We start from the raw sequence: 21,698 nt of genomic DNA, 5'->3' as shown, positions 1-21,698 counted from the left end.
AGGACAACAAGCATATGTCACCACACCTGGCTAAGTAGTTTTATTTTTTTTTTATTTTTTAGAGATGCATTCTTACTATGGTGCCCAGACTGGAGTGAAAGAAATGGTTATTCACAGGCACAATCCCACTATTGATCAGCATGGGAGTTTTGGCCTGTTCTGTTTCCAAACTGGGCTGCTTCTCCCCTCCATAGACAATTTGAGGGTGCCCTGCTCCTTGGAGGTCACCATATTGATGCCGAACTTAAGTGTGGACACCCGATCAACAAAGCGCACTACAGCCCGGAACTCCTGGGCTCAAGCAATCCTCCCACCTCAGCCTCCCGAGTAGCTGGAACTATAGGCACACTCTACCACACCCGGTGAGATTCTTTGTTTTGTTTTTTCTTGTAGAGACAAAGGTCTTGCTATGTTGCTCAGGCTGGTCTCAGACTTCTGGCCTCAAGCTATCCTATCCTTTCACCTCAGCCTCCCAAACACTAGGATTACCCAGGTGAGCCTCTGTACTCAGCCGCAATGTAATTATTAACAGCTCTCCTTTCACTCACAAAAACTGTCCCAACTTGACCATGAATTATATGGTCACCCAAGTTTCAAGGAATTCTCATGGGCACAACAGAGAAAAAGTTTATGCTGCACACAGGAACCTAAGCTAGAGGATGTAGAAAACATAGTTGTAGCTCAGCCATTCTCCCTAGAGAACTGCATTTTGTTTGTGTCATTTGCATATGTTGTGTATCTTTAACATACATGCATGTTGTTAGTCTGCATTACAATTCTCTACAGTGTAGAAGAAAAATGTAGCTCACACTTTGGGAGGCTGAGGCGGGTGGATCATTTGAGGTCAGGAGTTAAGACCAGCCTGACAAACATGGTGAAACCCCATCACTACTAAAATACAAAAAAATTAGCCAGGCGTGGAGGTGAGCACCTGTAATCCCAGCCACTCAGGAGGCTTAGACAGGAGAATCACTTGAACCCAGGAGGTGGAGGTTGCAGTGAGCCAAGATCATGCCACTGCACTCCAGCCTGGGCGACAGAGTGAGACTCCGTCAAAAAAAAAAAAAAGAAAAAAAAAAGAAAGAAAGATGTTTGGTGGTAATTGGAACAAATTGATTGCAGTTTATTTTTGAACAAGCCCATTCCAATAATCCTCTATCTGGCACATTTTCAGGAATAAATTAAATTGATAGTGGGGATATTTACATCATTGGGTTGTGAAGATGAACTAGAACAAGCATGTATAAAGCATGTGGCCCACAGTGGATGCCCTCCCCTGAAGCAGAAGTGAAAACATTGGTGTGTAGAGAGTAGGAATTTCAGCCCCCAAGCTCATTGTGCAAGAACGATTACTTCCTTTATGAGTCCGATGGGCTAAAATTAAGGTGTCAGCAGGGCTGGTTCCTTCTAGAAGCTCTAGAGGAGAATCTGTTTAACTTGCTTTTCCCACCCTCTATAGGCCACCTGCACTCCTTGGCTGGAACCCCTCAAGCCAGCAGCGCAGCATCATCACAACTCCTTCGCTGATTCTGCTCTCCCGCCTCCCTCTTATAAGGGGCTTTGAGATCACATCAGTTCCATCTGGGTATTCCAGGATACTTCCCCACCTCAAGATCTTTCACATAATCACACCTATAAAGTCTCTTTTTGCCACACAAGGTAACATAGTTCTGAGAATTAGAACGTGAACATTTTGGGGGGACCATTTGTCCTTGCACCTCCCACACACCCGTTCACTCCCTGGGGCCTCACTGCATCCAGGCTCTGCTGGAAAGCATGGTGAAGGACCCTTTTGGACCCCCACTTCTGTATGCATTCATACCCATTTACCTCCTTAATTCTCCCCCACCCTGACCCAGGAAAATATTTTTCACATTTAGAGGAACGCTCCTCCCTCTCCCAAACATTTTGTTCAAACCCAGAATCTATTGTGTCCCTAAAGATTTAGTCATTTAGAGCACAAAACAAGTAACTTACCATGTGCTTTTGATTTTTAGCCAGTTTGCCGTCTTCTCCTGAGATTATGGATGACTGCCAACTATCTGATTGAAAGGAAGGAGGCAAAGAGGGGAAATACGGGAAGAGAAAAGTCTGTAAATTAGCATCTCAAAGTATTGTCCAGTCACATTTGCAAAAGAACATCCAACCTTTTGAGGGCCAAACATAAAGGATGTCAGGGAGGGTCTCAGAGGAAATCTCTTCCTTCCTCTGGTGTCTTCTCATCCTTATTTCCACTGTAGCCACCCCCTCACTTGGCTCTGGGAGCATCCTGCCTCCTCAAGACCAAATATTGCCCAGAACCCTTTGCTGTATTCTCCCTAGCATACCTGAGACAGACTGGTGTTTTCACAAAGAGCAGTACTCAGTGCCAAGACAGACAAAAAGGAAATTGTTCCTCAAAATACAAACACAATACAAATTATTAAGACTTCCTTAGAGAATTGTCTGGCCCAAGATCATACTCTCTGGCCAAGGAGGCTGTTCCAGCTAGTAGTGTGTCTGGCTTTCTCCCTTACTCTCAATCGCACTGACACCTGAATCTTACCTTTTACTCCAAAGCAGGTGCCACGGTATTCTCTGACACAGGGCAGCACACCAGACAATGCCTCTTCCTCCTGGCCCAAGTAAAATAGAGCCCACATTCTCACACCTGCCATTGTCCCTGCCATTCAGCCTGGCTTTTCATCTGAGCGACTTCCCCAGCCTAAGGACAGCACCACCATGATGGACAAATGGATAATCTCACCCTTTGCATCTTAGGTTATCAACTCCGCCTGTGGAACTCACCTCCTGTGGTAATTTCTATATGTACTCATAGGTAAGTATAACTTCCCACCACACCACACACAGACACACACACACACACACACACACACACACACACACAAACACAGGTCTACAATATCAAAGAATCTCAAGAATGTGATAACTACATTTTTCTTACATAACCATCGTTATGGAGCAAGGAGGTAAATTTTCCAAAGGCACACTGTAGAATTTTAGGAGGAGAAAATATAATTTCTTTTAAAAAAAAACAGAAATACAGCAACCCAACTAAAAAATGAGCAAAGGGCTTAAACAGACATTTTTCCCCAAAGAAGATACACACATGGCCAACAAGCACATGAGAAGATGATCAACATTAGTCACCAGGGAAATGCAAATCAAAACTACAGTGCAATGAGGTAGAACTTCACAAGCACTAGGATGGCTATAATTTTTTTAAACACACAAAATGCAAAGTAACAAGTTGGTGAGCATTAGAGAAATTGGAACCCTTATCCATTTCTGGTGGGAATGTAAAATGGTGTCGCTACTATAGAATATAGGCTAGTGGTCCCTCAAAAAGTTAAAGATAGAATTACCATATGACTCAGAAACCTCACCCCAGGACTATACCCAAAAGAACAAAAAACAGGCACTCAAATATTTGTATATGAATGTTCATAGCAGCACTCTTGACAATAACCAAAAACTAGAAACAATCCAAATGTTCATCACTGGACAAAGAAAGTGTGATATGTACATATGTATAAAATAGAATATTACTCACTCATAAAAAGAAATGAAGTACTGATACATGCTACCGTGAAGATGAGCCTTGAAAACCTTATGCTAAGTAAAGGAATCCGGATGCAAAAGGTCACATATTGTATAATTCCATTTTTATGAAATATCCAGAAAAGGCAAAACCACAGAAACAGAAAGCAGATTTGTGAGTACCAGGGGCCAGAGAAAAGGGATGGGGAGATGACTATTTAATGAGCATGCAGTTTTCTTTAGGGATGATGAAAATGTTTTGGAGCTAGATAGAGGTCGTGAATGCACAATATTGTGAATATACTAAATGTCACTGGATTGTACACTTTACAGTTGTTAATTTTATGTTATGTGAATGTCATCTCAGTCTTTTTAAAAAGGGGGAAAATTACAGAACTAGGAGTAAGAGGACCAGAGATTGAGTCCTGACTTTAGTGCTTATTAGCCACTTCACTATGGGCAAGAAATTTAAATTCCAAGTCTCAGTTTCCTCATCTGCAAAGCAAGACTAATAATATTTGTACCACCTGCTTCATATGATTATTGTAGGAACAAGATGAGATATTGTTTGGTATATTTATGTATATTTTGTATATTTATGTCATGTAAAAGTGATATAAAATGCTAGATATTATCATTATTGAGTCATTAAAATGTATACTCAGTAAGAAAACTGAAAGCTCCCTTTCGTACTTTTACAAGATCCAAGTTGTGGTAAGTGTACCCACAACTGTCTATTTTGTTCATTTTTTCTGGAAACATGACCTCATTCTGTCACCCAGGCTGGAGTGAAGTGGCCCAATCATGGCTTACTGTAGCCTCAAACTCCTGAGCTCAAGTGATCTTCCTGCCTCAGCCTCCCAAGTAGATGGGACTACAGATGTGCACCACCACACCTGTCTAGTTTTATATATATCTGTAGAAACAGGGTCTTGCTATGTTGCCCAGGCTAGTTTTAAACTTCTAAACTCAAGCAATCCTCCTGCCTCAGACTCCCAAAGTGCTGGGATTACAGGCGTGAGCCACTACACCCAGCCACAACTTTCTATTTTTAATTTATATATTGTAATAAAAGGATTACAATAGATCACTTTTATTCAGACAAGAAGGCAGCATTTACAAAATTTACTCTAGAATGTCAAGTCTCATTGTAGAAGTGACCTTAGGCAAGGAAGATAAAACATACATCATAAATTCTTTACATACAGGTGACAGAAATGTGAGTCATTTTATATGCCAAACAGTCACAAGTGACACATGAGTATTTGTGGTGTATAAGTTCTCCTTGAAGCAGGTGATATGGTTTGGCTGTGTCCCCACCCAAATCTCATCCTGAAATGTAACTCCCACAATTCCCATGTATTGTGGGTGGGACCCAGTAGGAGGTGATTGAATTATGGGGGTGAGTTTTTCTCATGCTGTTCTTGTGATGGTGAGTGGGTCTCGTGAGATCTGATGGTTTTAAAAAGAGGAGTTCCCCTGTACAAGCTCTCTTTGCCTGCTGCCATCCATGGAAGATTTGACTTGCTCCTTCTTGCCTTCTGCCATGATTGTGAGGCCCCCCATCAGCCATGTGAAACCATAAGTCCAATAAAGCTCTTTCTTTTGTAAATTGCCCAGTCTCAGGTATGTCTTTATCAGCAGCATGAAAATGGACTAATACAGCAGGTTTTCACAATATTTTCAACAAAGTAATGATAAAAATATGGGGGGATATTAAAACATCTTTAGTTTAAGAAAACATAAATAGGGCTTACTCCATGGTTGCAATGGTTTAATGTTTAGTTAGGAAATACTAACAAAAGATCAAGTTTCTCTTTCTCTCTCTGTTTCTTGAATAACATAAGCAGTCTCAAATAAATTTGATTGTAAAGAAGTAAAGTCTGATGAAATAGTTAGGGTCTTATAGCATATTTATGAGACTGGTAAGTAGTTACTCTTCTCTGACTTTATATCTCTATACTATCTCTCCAAAGTATGCTAGCTGATAATTTCTTGAAATATTTTTTAGGGTAAAATACAAGACAGTTGAGGGTTTTATAGGATTTGACAAATAGTCTAGACTATTTAAATATAAATCCATTTTTCTTGATAATGTCATAGTCATTTCATGCCACTGTAACATTCTTGCCATCTAATAATCAAAGCCTTACTGCACCCGGCAAGTTTTTTTTTTTTTTTTTTTTGGTAAAAATTATTCATTTTGTACTATTTGGTAATTAGCAATAAAATTCTCTAACACAGACTAAACATATGCAATTGTCATGAGTTTCAGGCAAAATTATAATAGGTCAGTCCATTCAGAATATGTAATGTTATTGTTATGATACTGGTTCTGTTTTATTACTAAACACACTACAATTGTTCAGCAGCAAACACATCAGTCCCCAAAATTCTGTAAACCCATCACGATTCTGGAGTTGGAAGCCAGGATCAAAACAGATGGTTGAAAATAACCAAGGAGGGTGAGGGTTGAAAAATTATCTCTTGGGTACAATGTTCACTATTTGGGTAATGGGCCCCCTAGAATCACCACCAGTATGTAATGCATCCATATAACAAACATGCACATGTACCTCCAAATCTAAATAAAATAAAAAATTTAAAAAAGGACTTCTTGGAATCCTAAGTAACCAAGGACACTTCATGAACTACATATCAGGGTTTTTATATACCAAGTTACATATATAACTAGTTCATTTTCCTATTTTTAATTAATCTAAGATGTGTATGCACCAAGAAAGATTGCTTGCAAGCATGGGATGTGTTAATACATTTCCCAAAAGAACTTAGCATTTTAGTTAATATTATCATAAGTAAATATAATAATTCTATTTTTGGACTATTAAAAATAGTTTTCAGCCCTTTATTACTATGTGCAAGAAATTATATGCATCAGTAGCTTGGGTAGTAAACAGAAAAGATCTAACATTATTGAGTACTTATGATGTGCTAGATTCTGTCCTAGACACTATGTATATGGTTCTGGCACATATATAAATATAAAAATCTTATTTAATTATCACCAAAATTTTGTGAAGAAGGTGTCATTATCACCTCCTTTTTAGAGATGAAGATACTAAGGCTCACAGACTTTAAGTAAATTGTCTGAGGTCCCATTGCTAATTGGTCAAATTGCGGCTCAATCCCAGTGCCCTTAAGGGCGAGGCTTAAACACCCAAGTTAATTTAAGGGCAAGGCTTAAACACCCAAGTTAATGACTTAACTAAGGAACCTAGCATCCCAACATCAAACAAGCCTCCTGAATGTTGAGAATAGAAAACCAGAACCAAGCCTGGATTGCCGGGTGGATGAATGCTCCTCTAACAAGTATTTTCTAAGCACCCGCTATCGCCCTTGCCTTATGGAGTGTGAATGAGACAGACTTGGCCCCTGCCTTCACAGAGCTTAGACTCTAACAGTTTGGTTGAGACATTGAACCAGTGATCAAGTGGTCTAAAGACCTATGAAAGTGGTGGTGAGAACATGCCACAGGAGAAGAATCTTCTGGCTCCCAATTAGATTCTCAAGATTATGGGGAAGAAGGTGAAAATAAATCCTATAACAGTGGCAAACAATACATTTAACAAGAGGCCTTTGAGTCAACAAGCATGACAGGGCACCAACAAAGTGCAAGATACCAAGCTGAGCCCTGCTCTTCATAAGACGTTCCAATATTTCATGCATCTCCTATTTCATATGTACGGGCGTCTCCTAGGGAAAGCTGTATTTTCGCTGAAGGATCACACGTTTTGTTAAAGATTTCATTGGTTATCCCAAAAATAGTATGGAGATAAGAGTTTCTTCCATGTGGTGAGCCTGGCTGGACTTGAGGACACAAGGGCGGGGTGCTCCAGACCAGATTACACGCAGGCAATAACCACAGAATTGGAGCATTCAGGTCGTGTCTCCCTCCAATGCATCTAACTGTGGAAACTCAATCAGGTCCAGAAATGAATCAATTTCCTTTGCCTGTGTCCTTAAATTTGATGAATAGAGCCTTTGCTTAGAGCTACTGAAGCTGCTATTCATCTCAGTTAGTTGCTAAATAAAACGTTGTTCTTGGATGTAATTCTGGCGAATATGACTTTGGAGATTTTTCGTGTAACTGTGTAAGTCCAAATTATTCCCCAAGTGATCCTACATTCGAGCTATTTTTGTTCCACGTGCTCCATATTTTTTTTCCATGTTAGAGCCTAGGAATCTAGAAGACCAGGTTTTCTTGTTGAGTGGTGAGGAAGATAAATCTGAGTACACGTGCAAATTTTTGTGAAATAAACAGCTAAAGTTATCCTCACTGAAAATTACCTTTCTAGTCAGTGCAATTTGATAATCTGGAAATAGTTTTGGACTTTTAGACACATAAATTTAAAGTAATAAAAAAGACAAAGTTTGAAAAACTAAATAAGCCTGTGTCTTATCAGAGAATCAATGATTTTAACTTGAAATCATTGAACTTTCTTCATACAATAGTCCAGAACTCTGTTATCCTTTATGGTTAAGTATTTGCCCAGGGTTATGTAAGTAGTTACTGGTAGAATGTAACTGGACCATGAGTCCTTTATTCCCCTTTCTTTACATCTTTAAATAAAATTTTGTTTTCAATCTAAGTGAAGCATGTTCATAGTTTAGAAAGTAAAACAGTAACAGCTACAAGGCTTCTCACAAAAACACCAATCCCTGAATCACCTTTCACTACACTCCTGGTCTCTGTCTTCAGAGAGTACCACTTTTGAGGTATTGTTTGTAGGATTTACACATGTTAATTTTTCTAAGTCGTATGTTCTTATCCATAACTTTTGTTATAAAAAATTTTTTTACCTTATATATATAGACAATTATATACACACATGCATTCAGTATATCCTTTAAAAGTAAGCTGCAAACATCATACTTCACTCCTAAACACTATATAGTTACACTAAATATAAAATTGTGCTGTCTTTTTGTCCTCTGTTTTAGACAGTATCACTTGACTTTCTAGTATGAGAGTTGAGGATTTCATTTTCTTTTTCTTTTTGAGACAGTTTTGCTCTATCACCCAGACTGGAGTGCAGTGGTGTGATCTCAGCTCACTGCAACCTCCACCTCCTGGGTTTAAGAGATTCTCCTGCTTCAGCCTCTCTAGTAGCTGAGATTACAGGTGTGTGCCACAATGCCCGGCTAATTTTTTATTTTAGTAGAGACAGCTTGGAGACATAAGCTTCACCATGTTGGCCAGGCTGGTCTTGAACTCCTGACCTCAGGTGATCCGCCGGCCTCAGCCTCCCAAAGTGCTAGAATTACAGAAGTAAGCCATGGTTCCTGGCCTGAGGATTTCATTTTCTTCCACCATCATCCATCTGCTTCACCTCCTTCATCCTCCCAGTACATGGTACAGTTTTAGATTAAATATATTCAACATCATACACCCTTTGTTTTTCCTGAAGTTAATAATTGCCTTGATTTTCCATTTGCTTACTTTCTTTGCTAGTTTCTTATCAATTGTTCTTATATCTCCCAAAAACCTTTTAAAACATTTCATTCACAGACCAATCTCATCCAGCTAATCTATCAGATATATTTCTATATGTATAGATATATATAATTTTTTTTTAAAGATGCCCTTCTAGAGGACTCCACTCTCCTTCTATCCTTCTGTCTAAGCTTATTACTACCACGCCTACTGGCAGCTGCCATCTTGAGACCTCATTTGGCTGTCATCCCTGAACTGCCTTTGCCCATCTCTGGGTTTAGATTCTCTGTCTCGTGGGACTCATGTCTTCCTCTTGCTTGGTGCACTCTCTTGTGTTGGTGGGACACAGCTTCTAACAGCATTATGAGGTGGAAAGGGAAGCACAATAGCACTAGGCTATCTCTTGAGTCACACTGCTCCAGTTAGGACTGATTTCTCTCCTCTCCTGCTGTGTAACTGTTACCCTGATATTCTGTTCCCAATTATCCCAAGGATTCCTGTTACCATACTCCCATGTTCAAGCTTCCTGGTGCCATATACTGTGTCTTACTCTTTCTTGGTTTATTTACTCCCTTGCTTTGGCAAGGTACAGCCTTCAGAAGCTTCCTAGGAAAAGGTGCAGGGGAGGTAATAGTTTTTAGAACTTTCAAGTCTGAAAAATGTCTTTTTTTCTATACTAGATAGATATCATGACTAGTAATGAATTGTAGGCTGGGAATAATTCCTTCAGAATTTGGTGTGATTCCACCACTGTCTCTTAGCTTCTGGTGATGCAGTTGAGAAGTCTGAAACCATTCTGACCCTTGATCATTTGTATGTGACCTGTTTTGTTTATCCTTTTTTGTAACTTAGAGAATCTTTTCCTTATTTCAAAATTTTAAATTGATATGTTTTGGTGCGGGTCACTTTAATTCATGATGCTTGACACCTCATGGGCCAATTAAGTCAAGTCATATTCTTCAGTTCTGAGATTTTTTTAAAAGTACTTTCTTATACTTTCTTCCACTCCGTTTTCTATGTTCTCTTTGTAAAAAAGAAAAGAAGAAAGAAAAACTGCTATTATTGGAACTTCAGTACTAGTTATATAATTTTATTATCTTTTATCTTGTATTTTCCATTTGCCTTTTTTCTCTACTTTCTGAAAGATTTATTCAACTTTCTTTTTCAGTATTTCACATTCCAACCACAACATTTTTGCTATTATGCTTTTAATTTCTAAAAATTAATTTTTGTTCTTTGAAGCTTCTTATGTTTTTGTTTTGTTTTTTGGTTAATAACATTTGTTATCTAAATGTAGTATCTTCTCTTAACATCCTGTAAATATTAATGACCTTTTTGGGGTTTTGTTTCATTTAGTTTTCTTCTTTCTGCATTGCTTCTGATTTCTCCAAATTGCTTTTCTTTCTGTTGGTTCATTTTCACCTCTGTCTTCTTGGTTAGTGACACCCCTACATGCCTGGCAATCTTTGGCTGTCTGCTTATGTTTATTACGGGGAGCTGGATAGCTGATTGGAAGTTTTGAGACGTTTGCTTTGAGTTTATCCATGATGAACTTAATTGAAGAATTATCTGGCTGGGTTATTTTGGGGCACCTTTTAGCATCCGTCAGTATCTTTAGGTCTTTTTTCTAGGGCTGGTCAATTCCCAGCTGGGCTACTGTTCTCTCTTCCTGCCTAGAAGGAAAAAAAATAACTTTCTGTATTCGGAGAGTCAAGTGGGAGGAAAAACAGAAAGGATTCAGCATCCAGTGCACAAACATTTGCCTAACTTCCTTGTTTTAATACGGTAGCCCCAAAAAGCCCTGCCTGGCATTTCCCAGTCCGGGTATAATCAGTTCACCCTCTGCAGGAAATAAAGCTCCTGGGCTGAGGGGCCAGTTCCCAGGGTGGAGTGGGCAGCCGGCAGAAGGGCCTGCTCACTCCCTCAACAGCTGTCATTTGAGCCTCTGTATTTTGCTCTTCACCACCCAACTTCTTCCTTCTGGTCCAGCCCTCCTCCTCCTCAAACGAAGCCTTTATGCTCAAACCAAGTGGTGCTGCCACTGCTCAAGCCTTTTGAGGACTGTGCTTCAAAATCATGTTAGTTCTCAGCTTTTTGCCCTGCAGGCTTAGATTTTGGTTTCCTGCATTTGCTAAGATGCCTCCTGTCCATCTGCTTTCTCATTTACAAAATGTTGTTCTTATCTCTTGTTTTGTCCACTCTGCCCTGATGAGTTTACCTTTCACTTTAAATCTCTCTGCTATAGTTTTTGTAGGGTTTCAGGAGGGAGCAAAATCAGACAAATAGGTTCAATCTTCCATGTTATCTAGGACGCTCTATTGTGTTTTTTCTATTCTATTATAGATATTTGTGCTAATTATGTAAAGCATGTAACTCAGGAATATGTAATAAAGATAATTATGGTACTTTCACAAGTAATCACCTTAGTCAGCTAAAGTGGTTTTATGTCAGATAAAACCACAAAGTAATGACCAGAGGTTATGAATTTTAAAAGGAAGAAAGGGTTGAAAAACAAGGGAGGGAAGAAAAAGAATTTTAATTTGTTGCGGATGATGTAAGTTCCAACAATTTTGTAGAATAAAAATGATTATCTAATACAAGAGCAGTCTTAAGAAGCTTATTATTGATTCATGTTATGGACAAAGAGGAAAAAGAGGAAACTCCAGGGAATAAAATTCTCCAAGTTTGGGCATTCTGCCTTTAGGGATATGCAGCATGATATAACAGTCATGACATGAAGAGACCCTTCTTCAATGGTGAACTGCCTGGACTTGTTTTTTTTATCCCTATCTCCCATCCCACCCTCCCTCTTCTGAGTCTTTAAAGTCCATTATATCACTCTGTATGATATGCCTTTGTGAGCTCAAAGCTTAGCTCTCACTTATAAGTGACAGCATATGGTTTTTGCTTTTCCACTCTGGTGTTACTTCACTTAGAATAATGACCTCCAGCTCCATCCAAGTTGCTGAAAAATACATTATTTTGTTCCTTTTCATGGCTGAGTAGTATTCCATGGTGTATATACACCACATTTTCTTTATCCACTCATTTGTTGATGGGCACTTAGGTTGGTTTCACATCTTTACATTTGTGAATTATGCTGCTATAAACATGTGTGCAAGTGTCTTTCTCATATGACTTCTTTTCCTTTGGTAGATACCCAGCCATGGGAATCTCAGATTGAACGGTAGATCAACTTTTTGCTCTTTAAGGAATCTCCATACTGTTTTCCATAGAGGTTGCACTAATTTACATTCCCACCAGCAGTGTACAAGTGTTCCCCTTTCCCCACATCCATGCCATCTATTGTTTTCTGACTTTTTAATAATAGCCAATCTTTTTTTTTTTTTTTTTTTTTTTTTTTTTTTTTTTTTTTTTTGAGACAGAGCCTCACTCTGTCACCCAGGCTGGAGTGCAATGGTGGAATCTTGGCTCACTGCAACCTCTGCCTCCCAGGTTCAAGTGATTCTCCTGCCTTAGCCTCCCAAGTAGCTGGGATTTCAGGCATCTGCCACCACGCCTGGCTAATGTTTGTATTTTTAGGAGAGACAGGGTTTCCCCATGTTGGCCAGGCTAGTCTCGAACTCCTGACCTTAAGGGATCCACCCGCCTCAGCCTCCCAAAGTGCTGGGATTACAGACATGAGCCACCGCACCTGGCCTAATAATAGCCATTCTTACAGGAGTAAGGTGGTACCTCATTACGGTTTTAATTTGCATTTCCCTGATGATTAGTGACATTGAGCATTTTTTCATGTTTTTTGGCCATTTGTATATCTTATTTTGAGAAATGTCTATGTCCTTTGTCCACTTTTTGATGAGATTATTGGTTTTTTTCATGCTGATTTGAGTTTCTTGTAGGTTCTGGATATCAGTCAGACACATAGTTTGCAAATATTTTCTCCCATTCTGTGGGTTGTCTGTTTGTTCTGGTGATTATTTCTTTTGCTCTGCAGAAGAGTTTTAGTTTAATTAGGTCCCATTTATTTATTTTTGTGTTTGTTGCATTTGCTTTTGGGATCTTAGGCATGAATTCTTTGCTTAAGCCAATGTCTAGAAGTTTTTTTTCAATGTTGTCTTCTAGAGTTTTTATAGTTTCAGCTCTTATTTTAGTCTTTGATCCATCTTGAGTTGATTTTTGCATAAGGCAAGAGATACAGATTCAGTTTCAATTCTTCTCTATGTGACTTGCCAGTTTTCCCAACACTAATTATTAAATAGGGTGTCCATTCCCCAGTGTATATTTTTGTATGCTTTGTGGAAGATCATGCTGGCATAACTTTGGTAACTACAGTCTTGTGGTAGAATTTGAAGTCCAGCAATGTGATGTGTCCAGATTTGTTCTTTTTGCTTAGGATTGCTTTGGCTATGTGGGCTCTTTTTTGGTTCCATATGAATTTTAGGGTTGTTTTTTCTAACTTCATGAAAACGTTGATATTTTGATGATAATTTCATTGAATATGTAGATTGCTTTGGGTAGTATGGTCATTTTCACAACACTGAATCTTTCAATCCATGAACATGGGATGCATTTTCATTTGTTTGTGTAATCTATGATTTCTTTCAGCAGTGTTTTATAGTTCTCCCTGTAGAGATACTTCACCTCTTTGGTTAGGTATATTCCTAAGTATTTTATTTTATTTTATTGCAGCTATTGTAAAAGGGATTTAGTTTTTATTTTGATTGTCAGCTTGGTTGTTGTTGGTGAATAGCAGTGCTGCTGATTTGTATACATCAATTTTGTAACCTGAGACTTTACTGAACTCATTTATCAAATCTAAGAGTCTTTTCTGAGGAGTCTTTAGGATTTTATAGTTATATAATCATATCATCTGCAAACAGTGGTAGTTTGACTTCCTCTCTTCCAATTTGGATGCCCTTTATTTCTTTCTCTTGCCTAATTGCTCTGGCTAGGACTTCCAGAACTATGTTGAATAGGAGGGGTGAAAGTGGGCATCCTTGTCTCATTACTGTTCTCAGGAGGAATGCTTTCAACTTTTTCCCATTCAGTATGATGTTGGCTGTGGGTTTATCATATATGGCTCCTACTATTTTGAGGTAGGCCCCTTCTATGCTTAGGTTGTTGAGAGTTTTTATCTAAAGGGATATTGATTTTTTTTCAAATGCGTTTTCTGCATCTATTGAGGGGATCATATGGTTTTTTGTCTTTAATTCTGTTTATGTGATAAATCTCATTTATTGACTTGCATATATTAAACTATCCCTGCATCCCTGTGCTGAAACTCGATCATGATGAATTCTCTTTGATGTGCTGTTGGATTCAGTTAGCTAGTATTTTGTTGAGGATTTTTGCATCTATGTTCATCAGGAAAATTGGTCTGTAGTTTTCCGTTTTTGTTGTGTACTTTCCTGCCTTTGGTATCAGGGTGATATTAGCTTTATTGAATGATTTAAGGAGGGTTTCCTCTCTCTCAATCCTTTGGAATAGTTTCAGTAGGATTGGGACCAAATCTTCTTTGAAAGTCCAGTAGAATTCAGCTGTGATTCCATCTGGTTCTGGACTTTCTTTTGTTGGCAATTTTAAAATTACTAATTCAATCTCACTGCTTGTTGTTGGTCTGTTCGAAGTTTCTATTTCTTCCTGATTTAATCTAGGAGGGTTGTATTGCCCTAGGAATTTATCAGTTTCCTCTACGTTTTCTAGTTTGTGTGCATAAAGGTGTCATAGTAATCTCAAATGATCTTTTGCATTTCTATGGTGTTGGTTGTAATGTTTCCAGTTTCATTTCTAATTTAACTTAGTTGGATCTCCTTTCCTCTTTTCTTGGTTAATCTAGCTAGTGGTCTATCAATTTTGTTATTATTATTATTTTTTCCCAAAGAACCAGCAAGCAGTATTTTGCAACTGCATCTTCCCTTGCCCCAAAAGGATTGGTCTCCTCTAAAAATTCCCTAATCTACCTGACAATCAAAGAAAGACCCCACAGTTCTCCTGGACAGGGTTTGTCCCATCAGAAGCAATAATTTAACTTTGGTTTGATTTTGCATCTTTCTTTTGGCTCTACTTTATCTTACATATAAGATAAACTATGAAAATACTTGGAATTAAAATATTTTTATGGCATGTTGGCTGACTGAGACAAATTAACTCTGACTCGTTTACATTTTAAACCAAATTATCTCTCCGATATTTGAGTAGGAGATACCATTTTCTCATACCACAGGGGCAAAGGTCACCAATTAAATGTGAAGACATGTCCTCGTGTCCTATATATTGTTCCACTAAGATGAGAACATGCACACCTATGGTTGGGGCTAGGGGTCTTCATAAAGGGTTTCTGACTTGGCCATATACTGTTCATGGAACTCAATTTAGACCTGGCGTCCTGGCTTTACTTATCCAACCAACTTGATCTTGATCTTCAAATGTAGATTCCCTTGTTCATACTGCTGAGGCCTGAAGTCCCTGTGGGTAGATTTTGTTGCTGGCTCAGCCTATCCCTGACTCAATATTTGATAATTGAACCAGGTTTTTTGTTTGTTTGTTTGTTTTTGAGATGGAGTCTTGCTCTGTCACCAGGCTGGAGTGCAGTGGTGTGATCTCAGCTCACTGCAACCTCCACCTCCTGGGTTCAAGAGATTCTCCTGCCTCAGCCTCCCAAGTAGCTGGGATTACAGGGACGTGCCACCATGTCCGGCTAATGTTTTGTATTTTTAGTAGAGACAGGGTTTCACCGTGTTAGCCAGGATGGTCTTGATCTCCTGACCTCGTGATCTGCCTGCCTCAGCCTCCCAAAGTGCCAGGATTACAGGTGCGAGCCACCGCACCCAGCCAAACCAGGTTTTATGGGCTCACTCCTATTCTCTCCATCATGACCTCTGCCTTTCCACTCTTACATTGGAGCCTACAAGTGAAATTGGAAACAAAGGGAAACCTTGAGATTACTCATATGGAAGTCAGGCTACTACTGTATTCCAATGTGCTTCATTTGTAGGAGCCACTCCTGTGGTTGGGGGTGCAGTATTATCCTATATTTGTCAGGATTTTTGACTGTAGACAGCCGAATCCATGTTATCTAGTTTAAGCAGAGAATAATTCATTAAACAGTAGTACGTACCTTGTAAGAATTTCTGGAAAGACCAGAGAACTGGGCTTTGGAATCCAAAATCCCCAGAGCAGCTGTCCCAGGATATCCAAGTGCCTTGTTTACTGCACTTTGCAAGATCTGATCTCTCTCTCTCTGTGGAGCTATCATTCACATTTAGCATCTCTGCCTCCTAGTCTCAAGCAATGTGTCTTCTTGGCAATAGCTAGGTTACATGCAGAAACTAGCTACAAGGGAGTCTTGAAGAATGTAGTTGTAGCATTCCAGCCTGCATAGTACAAGAAGGAAAATTTAAATGAAATTAGAAAAGGTGCTAAAATCTAAATGAAATTAGAAAGGTAATTTACAGTATCTGCCACACCCTAAGGGGAAGGGGAATCCCCATATTACATATCTGGGATGAAGGAGCTGCCACCCTTGGGCCTGGACTCTAAACTTTTAGACAAGAGGGTGTCCCTAGGTAATGGAGGTAGAACAGCGTCTGGCCCAAGGAGACAGGCTGCAGTTAGATAACGAGGCAGTGCAGCAGAAAATCCCATTACAATGGATTGGTACCTGGGGGCTCCTAGAATAGCCACACCTAGAAGTCACACATATGACTCTTTTTGGCAGTGGAGTGCAATTGTTAATAGCACAGACTCTGAAGTCAGACTGCTGGGTTTGAATCCTAGTTCCTCTCTTTACTAGTTATGTGACCTTGGGTTTTATATATGTGTGTATGACACACTTTTATGTATTACATTATAGTATAATGATATATAATGATATATAATGGTTACTATAGTGTATAATGATACATGTGTTAATTTAAGTGTCAGTTTGAGTGAGCCATGGTATCCATAGTAAACATTTTTTCAGGGTGGCTCTGTGAGGGTGTTGCAGATGACAGCAGCATTTGAATTGGTGAACTTAGTAAAGATGATTGCCATTCCCAGTGTGGGTGGGTGTCACCCCATCTGTTGAGGGCCTGAAGAAAATAAAAGGTGGAGTAAGGAGGAAGTTAACCCCTTTTTCCTACCTTGCTACTTGAGCTAGAACATCTCATCTCTTGCCCTCAGACTGGGACTTATGTCATTGTCTCCTTGTCTTCAGACTTGGACTTAATTACACCACCTGCTTTCCTGGGTTTCCAGCTTACAGATGGCAGATTATGGAAATTCTCAGTCTCCATAATCAGGTGAGCCAATTCCTCATAATCTCTCTCCCTCTCTCTTTCTCTACACACACACACACACAACACACATACACACACACACACACACCTCCCATTGGTTCTGTTTCTCTGGGGAATACTAATATGGTACTGTGTGTGTGTGTTTATGTGTGTGTGCATGTGTGTGTGCGTGTGTGTGTGTATTTTCTCCTTTCACTTACTCCCAAGTCTTTGGTAGGTCCAACTTCACCTGGAGCTGGGTTTATATCCATGCCAGGGTGGTGATGGTGATGAGAAGAAAGGGAGAAATAGCACTCCCCATATGAGATTCTCCTTCCTCTACTAACCTTGGAAGTTCAGGGTGTTCTTTTATTAGGCAGGCGAATAATAACATTCATTACAGAGAGAATTTCTCTGCATGAGGAACAATGCAAGAATGCAGAGGAATTGTAAAAGGTTTCCTTACGCAAATAAGCTCCTGTATATAATTACAGGTTAAAAGATTATGACAGGCTGTATCAGCTATCTATTACTATGTAACAAATCATCCCAAAACTTAGTGTCTTAAAACAGCAACAGTTTATCATTTCTCATACTTCTGTGAATTGGCCGGGCAATTTCTCTGCTGGTTTTGCCCATGCTTTCTCAAGTAGCTCCATGCAGATGGATGATTATTTGGCTGGAGGGCTCAGATGGCCTTACTTACATGTCTGGCAGTTGGTGCTGGCTGGGGTGCCTCGATTTTTCTCCATGTGGCTTTCCAGTCTCCTGTAGACTAGATTAGTTTCCTTACATGGCAGCTCTGAGCAGTGTTCCAAAAGGTGAAAGCAGTACTTTCAAGGCTACTTGATACCTAGGCTCAGGAACTCAAACAACCTCACTTCCATCACATTCTATTGATAAAAGCAAACAAAGTCAACCAAAATTCAAGGGGATGGAGAAATGGACGCCACCTCTAGATGGATGTGAAGCAAAGACATATTATAAAGAGGAGTGAATACTGGAATTGGGAGGTAAGGGAGGGGATTTGGGGTCATTAAACAATCTACCACATGGGTAAATTCAGAGCTAAAACAATTAAACATTCAGTGATTGCTATGGTCTGAATGTGTCCCCCAAAAATTCATGTATTGAAACTTAATCACCAATGTGATAATATTAAGAGGTGGGGCCCTTAAGATGTGATAAGTCATGAGGGCAACTGTCTCTTGAGTAGGATCAATGACCTTATAAAAGAGGTTCAGGGAGTACTGACCTTATCAAAGAAGTACAGGGAGTACTGACCTTATCAAAGAGGTGCAGGGAGTACAAGGGGAAGACGGAGTTAAGGTGTAGAGTTTTATAGCTTTTTCTGTTTGTTTTTTTTCCTTGTGATCAAATTTGTCATCTATTTAATATAACTTGTTATAAGATATTTTTTGTAAGCCTCATGGTAACCACAAAGTAAAAACCTATAATTGATGCCTGAAAATAAAAGGCAAGAAATGAAAACACACTACCAGGAAAATCACCTAACCACAAGAGAAGAAATGAGGAAAGGAGTTACAAATCAGCCAAAATACAAGTAACAAAATGGCAGTAGTAAATCCTCACCTATCAATAATAGCACTAAATGTAAATAAATAAATTTCTCCAATAAAAAGACGGAGTGGCTGAATGGATAAAGAAACAAGACCTAATTATATGCTGCCTAAAAGAAACTTGCTTTGCCTATAAAGACACACATAGATTGAAAGTGAAGGGATGGAAAAAGATATTCCATGAAAATGGAAACCAAAAAAGAGCAGGAGTGGCTAAACTCATAGCAGATAAAGTAGACTTCAAGTCAAAAGCCATAAAAAGAGGCAAAGAAGGCCACTGTATAATGATATATGGGTCAATTCAGTAAGTGGGCTTAACAATTTTATACACACACACATACAATACTGGAATAGCCAAATACATAAGGCAAATATTAATGGATCTAAAGGAGAGATAGACTGTAATACAATAATAGTAGAGGACTTCAACATCTCACTTTTAGTAATGAACAGATCATCCAGACAGAAAATTAGCAAAGAAACATCAGAGTTAAACTACACTCTAGACCAAATGGACCTAAGTGATGTTTACAGAACATTTCATCCAAGTGCTGCAGAATATACAATCTTCTTATGAGCATGTGGAACATTCTCCAGGATAGATCATATGTTAGGCCACGAAACAAGTCTCAACAAATTCAAAAAACTTGAGATCACATCATGAATCTCTTTTGACCACAATGGGAAAAAACTGGAAATCAGTAACAAGACAAACTTTGGAAACTATAAAAACACATGGAAATTAAACAACGTGCTCCTGAACAATCAATGGGTTGATGAAGAAATTAAGAAGGAAATTTAAAAATGTCTTGAAACAAATGAGATGGAAACACAACATACCAAAACCTATAGGATATAGCAAAAGCAGCGCTAAAAGGGAATTTTTTGGTTTTTTTTTTTTTAATCAATAAATGCCTAGTAGAAAGTAGAAAGGCTCAAATAAACAACCTAATAATGCATCTTAAAGAACTAGAAAAGCAAGAACAAACCAAACCCAGAAGTTGGTTTTTTGAAAAGATAAAATTGACATTTAATTAGACTAAAAAAAAAAAAAAAAAAAGAAAAGAAAGAGAAGACCCAAATAACATCAGAAATTAAAAAGGAGAAATTACAACTGATATAAAGGAATACAAAGAATTCTACAGACTATTACGAACAACTATATGCCAACAAGTTGGAAAACTTAGAAGAAATGGATAAATTCCTGGACATCTATGACCTACCAAGACTGAATTGTGAAGGAATGGAAAACCTGAATAGACCAACAATGAGTGACAACAGAAGCAGTAATAAATAGTCTCCTATCAAAGAGAAGCCCAATACCTGATGGCTTCATGGCTGAATTCCACCAAATGTTTAAAGAATAGCTCATATCAATTCTACTTAAGCTATTCCAAAGAATTGAATAGCGGAGAATACTTTCAAACTCATTCTATAAGGCCAGTATTATCCTGATATCAAAACCAGACAAAGACATAACAGAAAAAGGAAACGAGGGCCAATATTCCTCATGAAGAGAGATGGAAAAATGACCGACCAGATACTAGCAAACCAAATTCAATAAGACATTTAAAAGATCATTCACCGTGATCAAGTGGGATTCATCCCAGGGATGCAAGAACGATTCCACGTATATAAATCAATAAATGTAATACAGTTACAGAATCAAGGACAAAACCATATGATCATTTCAATAGATGCAGAAAAAGCATTCAATACAATTCAACGTTACTTCATGATAAAAATTCTCAACAAACTGGGTATGGAAGGAACATACCTCAAAACAATGAAGGCCATTACGGAAAAACTCTCAGCTAACGGCATACTGAATGGGGAAAAAGCGAAAGCCTTTCCTAGGCAAGCATTCCTACTTTCACCACTTTTATTCAACATATTGCTATAAATCCTAGACAGAGCAATTATGCAAGAGAAATAAAGGGTATCCAAATTGGAAAAGAAAAATTCAAATTATCTTTGTTTGCAGATGGACATGATCTTATATTTGGAAAAATCTAAAGACTCCACCCAGTAAGTTTTAGAGCTGATAAAAAATATTCAGGCCAGGCACAGTGGCTCATGGCTGTAATCCCAGCACTTTGGGAGGCCAAGGCAGGGGGATCACTTGAGATCAGTAGTTCGAGACCAGCCTGGCCAAAGGAAACCCCATCTCTACTAAAAATACAAAAATTAGCTGGGCATGGTGGTGGGTGCCTGTAATCTCACCTTCTCTGGAGAATTGCTTGAACCTGGGAGGTAGAGGTTGTAGTGAGCCAAGGTCTCACCACTGCACTCCAGGCTGGGTGACAGGGTGAGACTCTGTCAATCCCAGCTTCTCTGGAAGCTGAGGCAGGAGAATCGCTTGAACCCAGGAGGTGGAGGTTGCAGTTAGCCAGTACTGTACCACTGCACTCCAATCTGGGTGGCAGAGTGAGACTCCGTCTCACAAAAACAACAACAAAAAAGAAATTCAGTAAAGTTTCAGGATACAAAATCAACATACAAAAATCAGTAGCATTTATGTATGCCAACAGTGTATGTAAGTCAAAAGAAAGCAATGAAGAAAGCAGCCCCATTTACAATAGCTACAAAAAAATACCTATGAATAAATTAAACCAAAGTGAAAGATATCTGTAAGGAAAACTATAAAATACTGATGAAAAAATTGAAAAGAACACAATAAAATGGAAAGATATTCCATGCTCATGGGTTGGAAGAATTAATATTGTTAAAATGTCTATGCTACCCAAAGCAATCTACACATTCAATGCAATCCATATCAAAATATCAATGACATTCTTCACAGAAATAGAAAAAAAATTCTAAAATTCACATAGAACCACAAAAGACCTCAAACAGCCAGAGCAACCATAAGCAAAGAGAACAAAGCTGGAGGCATCACACTAC

General features: G+C 38.8%; 1 long non-coding RNA gene across 1 annotated transcript; it reads right to left on the bottom strand.

Annotated features, from left to right (window-relative positions):
* Window positions 1–1,977: 1,977 nt before the first annotated feature.
* Window positions 1,978–18,107, bottom strand: LOC114678891 (uncharacterized). The gene is made up of 3 exons (XR_003730522.2): window positions 17,921–18,107; window positions 16,074–16,329; window positions 1,978–2,042 (listed from the first exon to the last, which is right to left on the bottom strand). It is a non-coding gene; the product is annotated as an uncharacterized LOC114678891 (long non-coding RNA).
* Between the last annotated feature and the right edge of the window lie 3,591 nt (window positions 18,108–21,698).

The sequence above is a fragment of the Macaca mulatta genome, chromosome 6 (assembly GCF_049350105.2).
Source record: "Macaca mulatta isolate MMU2019108-1 chromosome 6, T2T-MMU8v2.0, whole genome shotgun sequence".
Taxonomy (NCBI): domain Eukaryota; kingdom Metazoa; phylum Chordata; class Mammalia; order Primates; family Cercopithecidae; genus Macaca; species Macaca mulatta.
The sequence above is the reverse complement of the archived record's forward strand: the minus strand, read 5'-3'. Positions and strand labels throughout refer to the sequence as shown.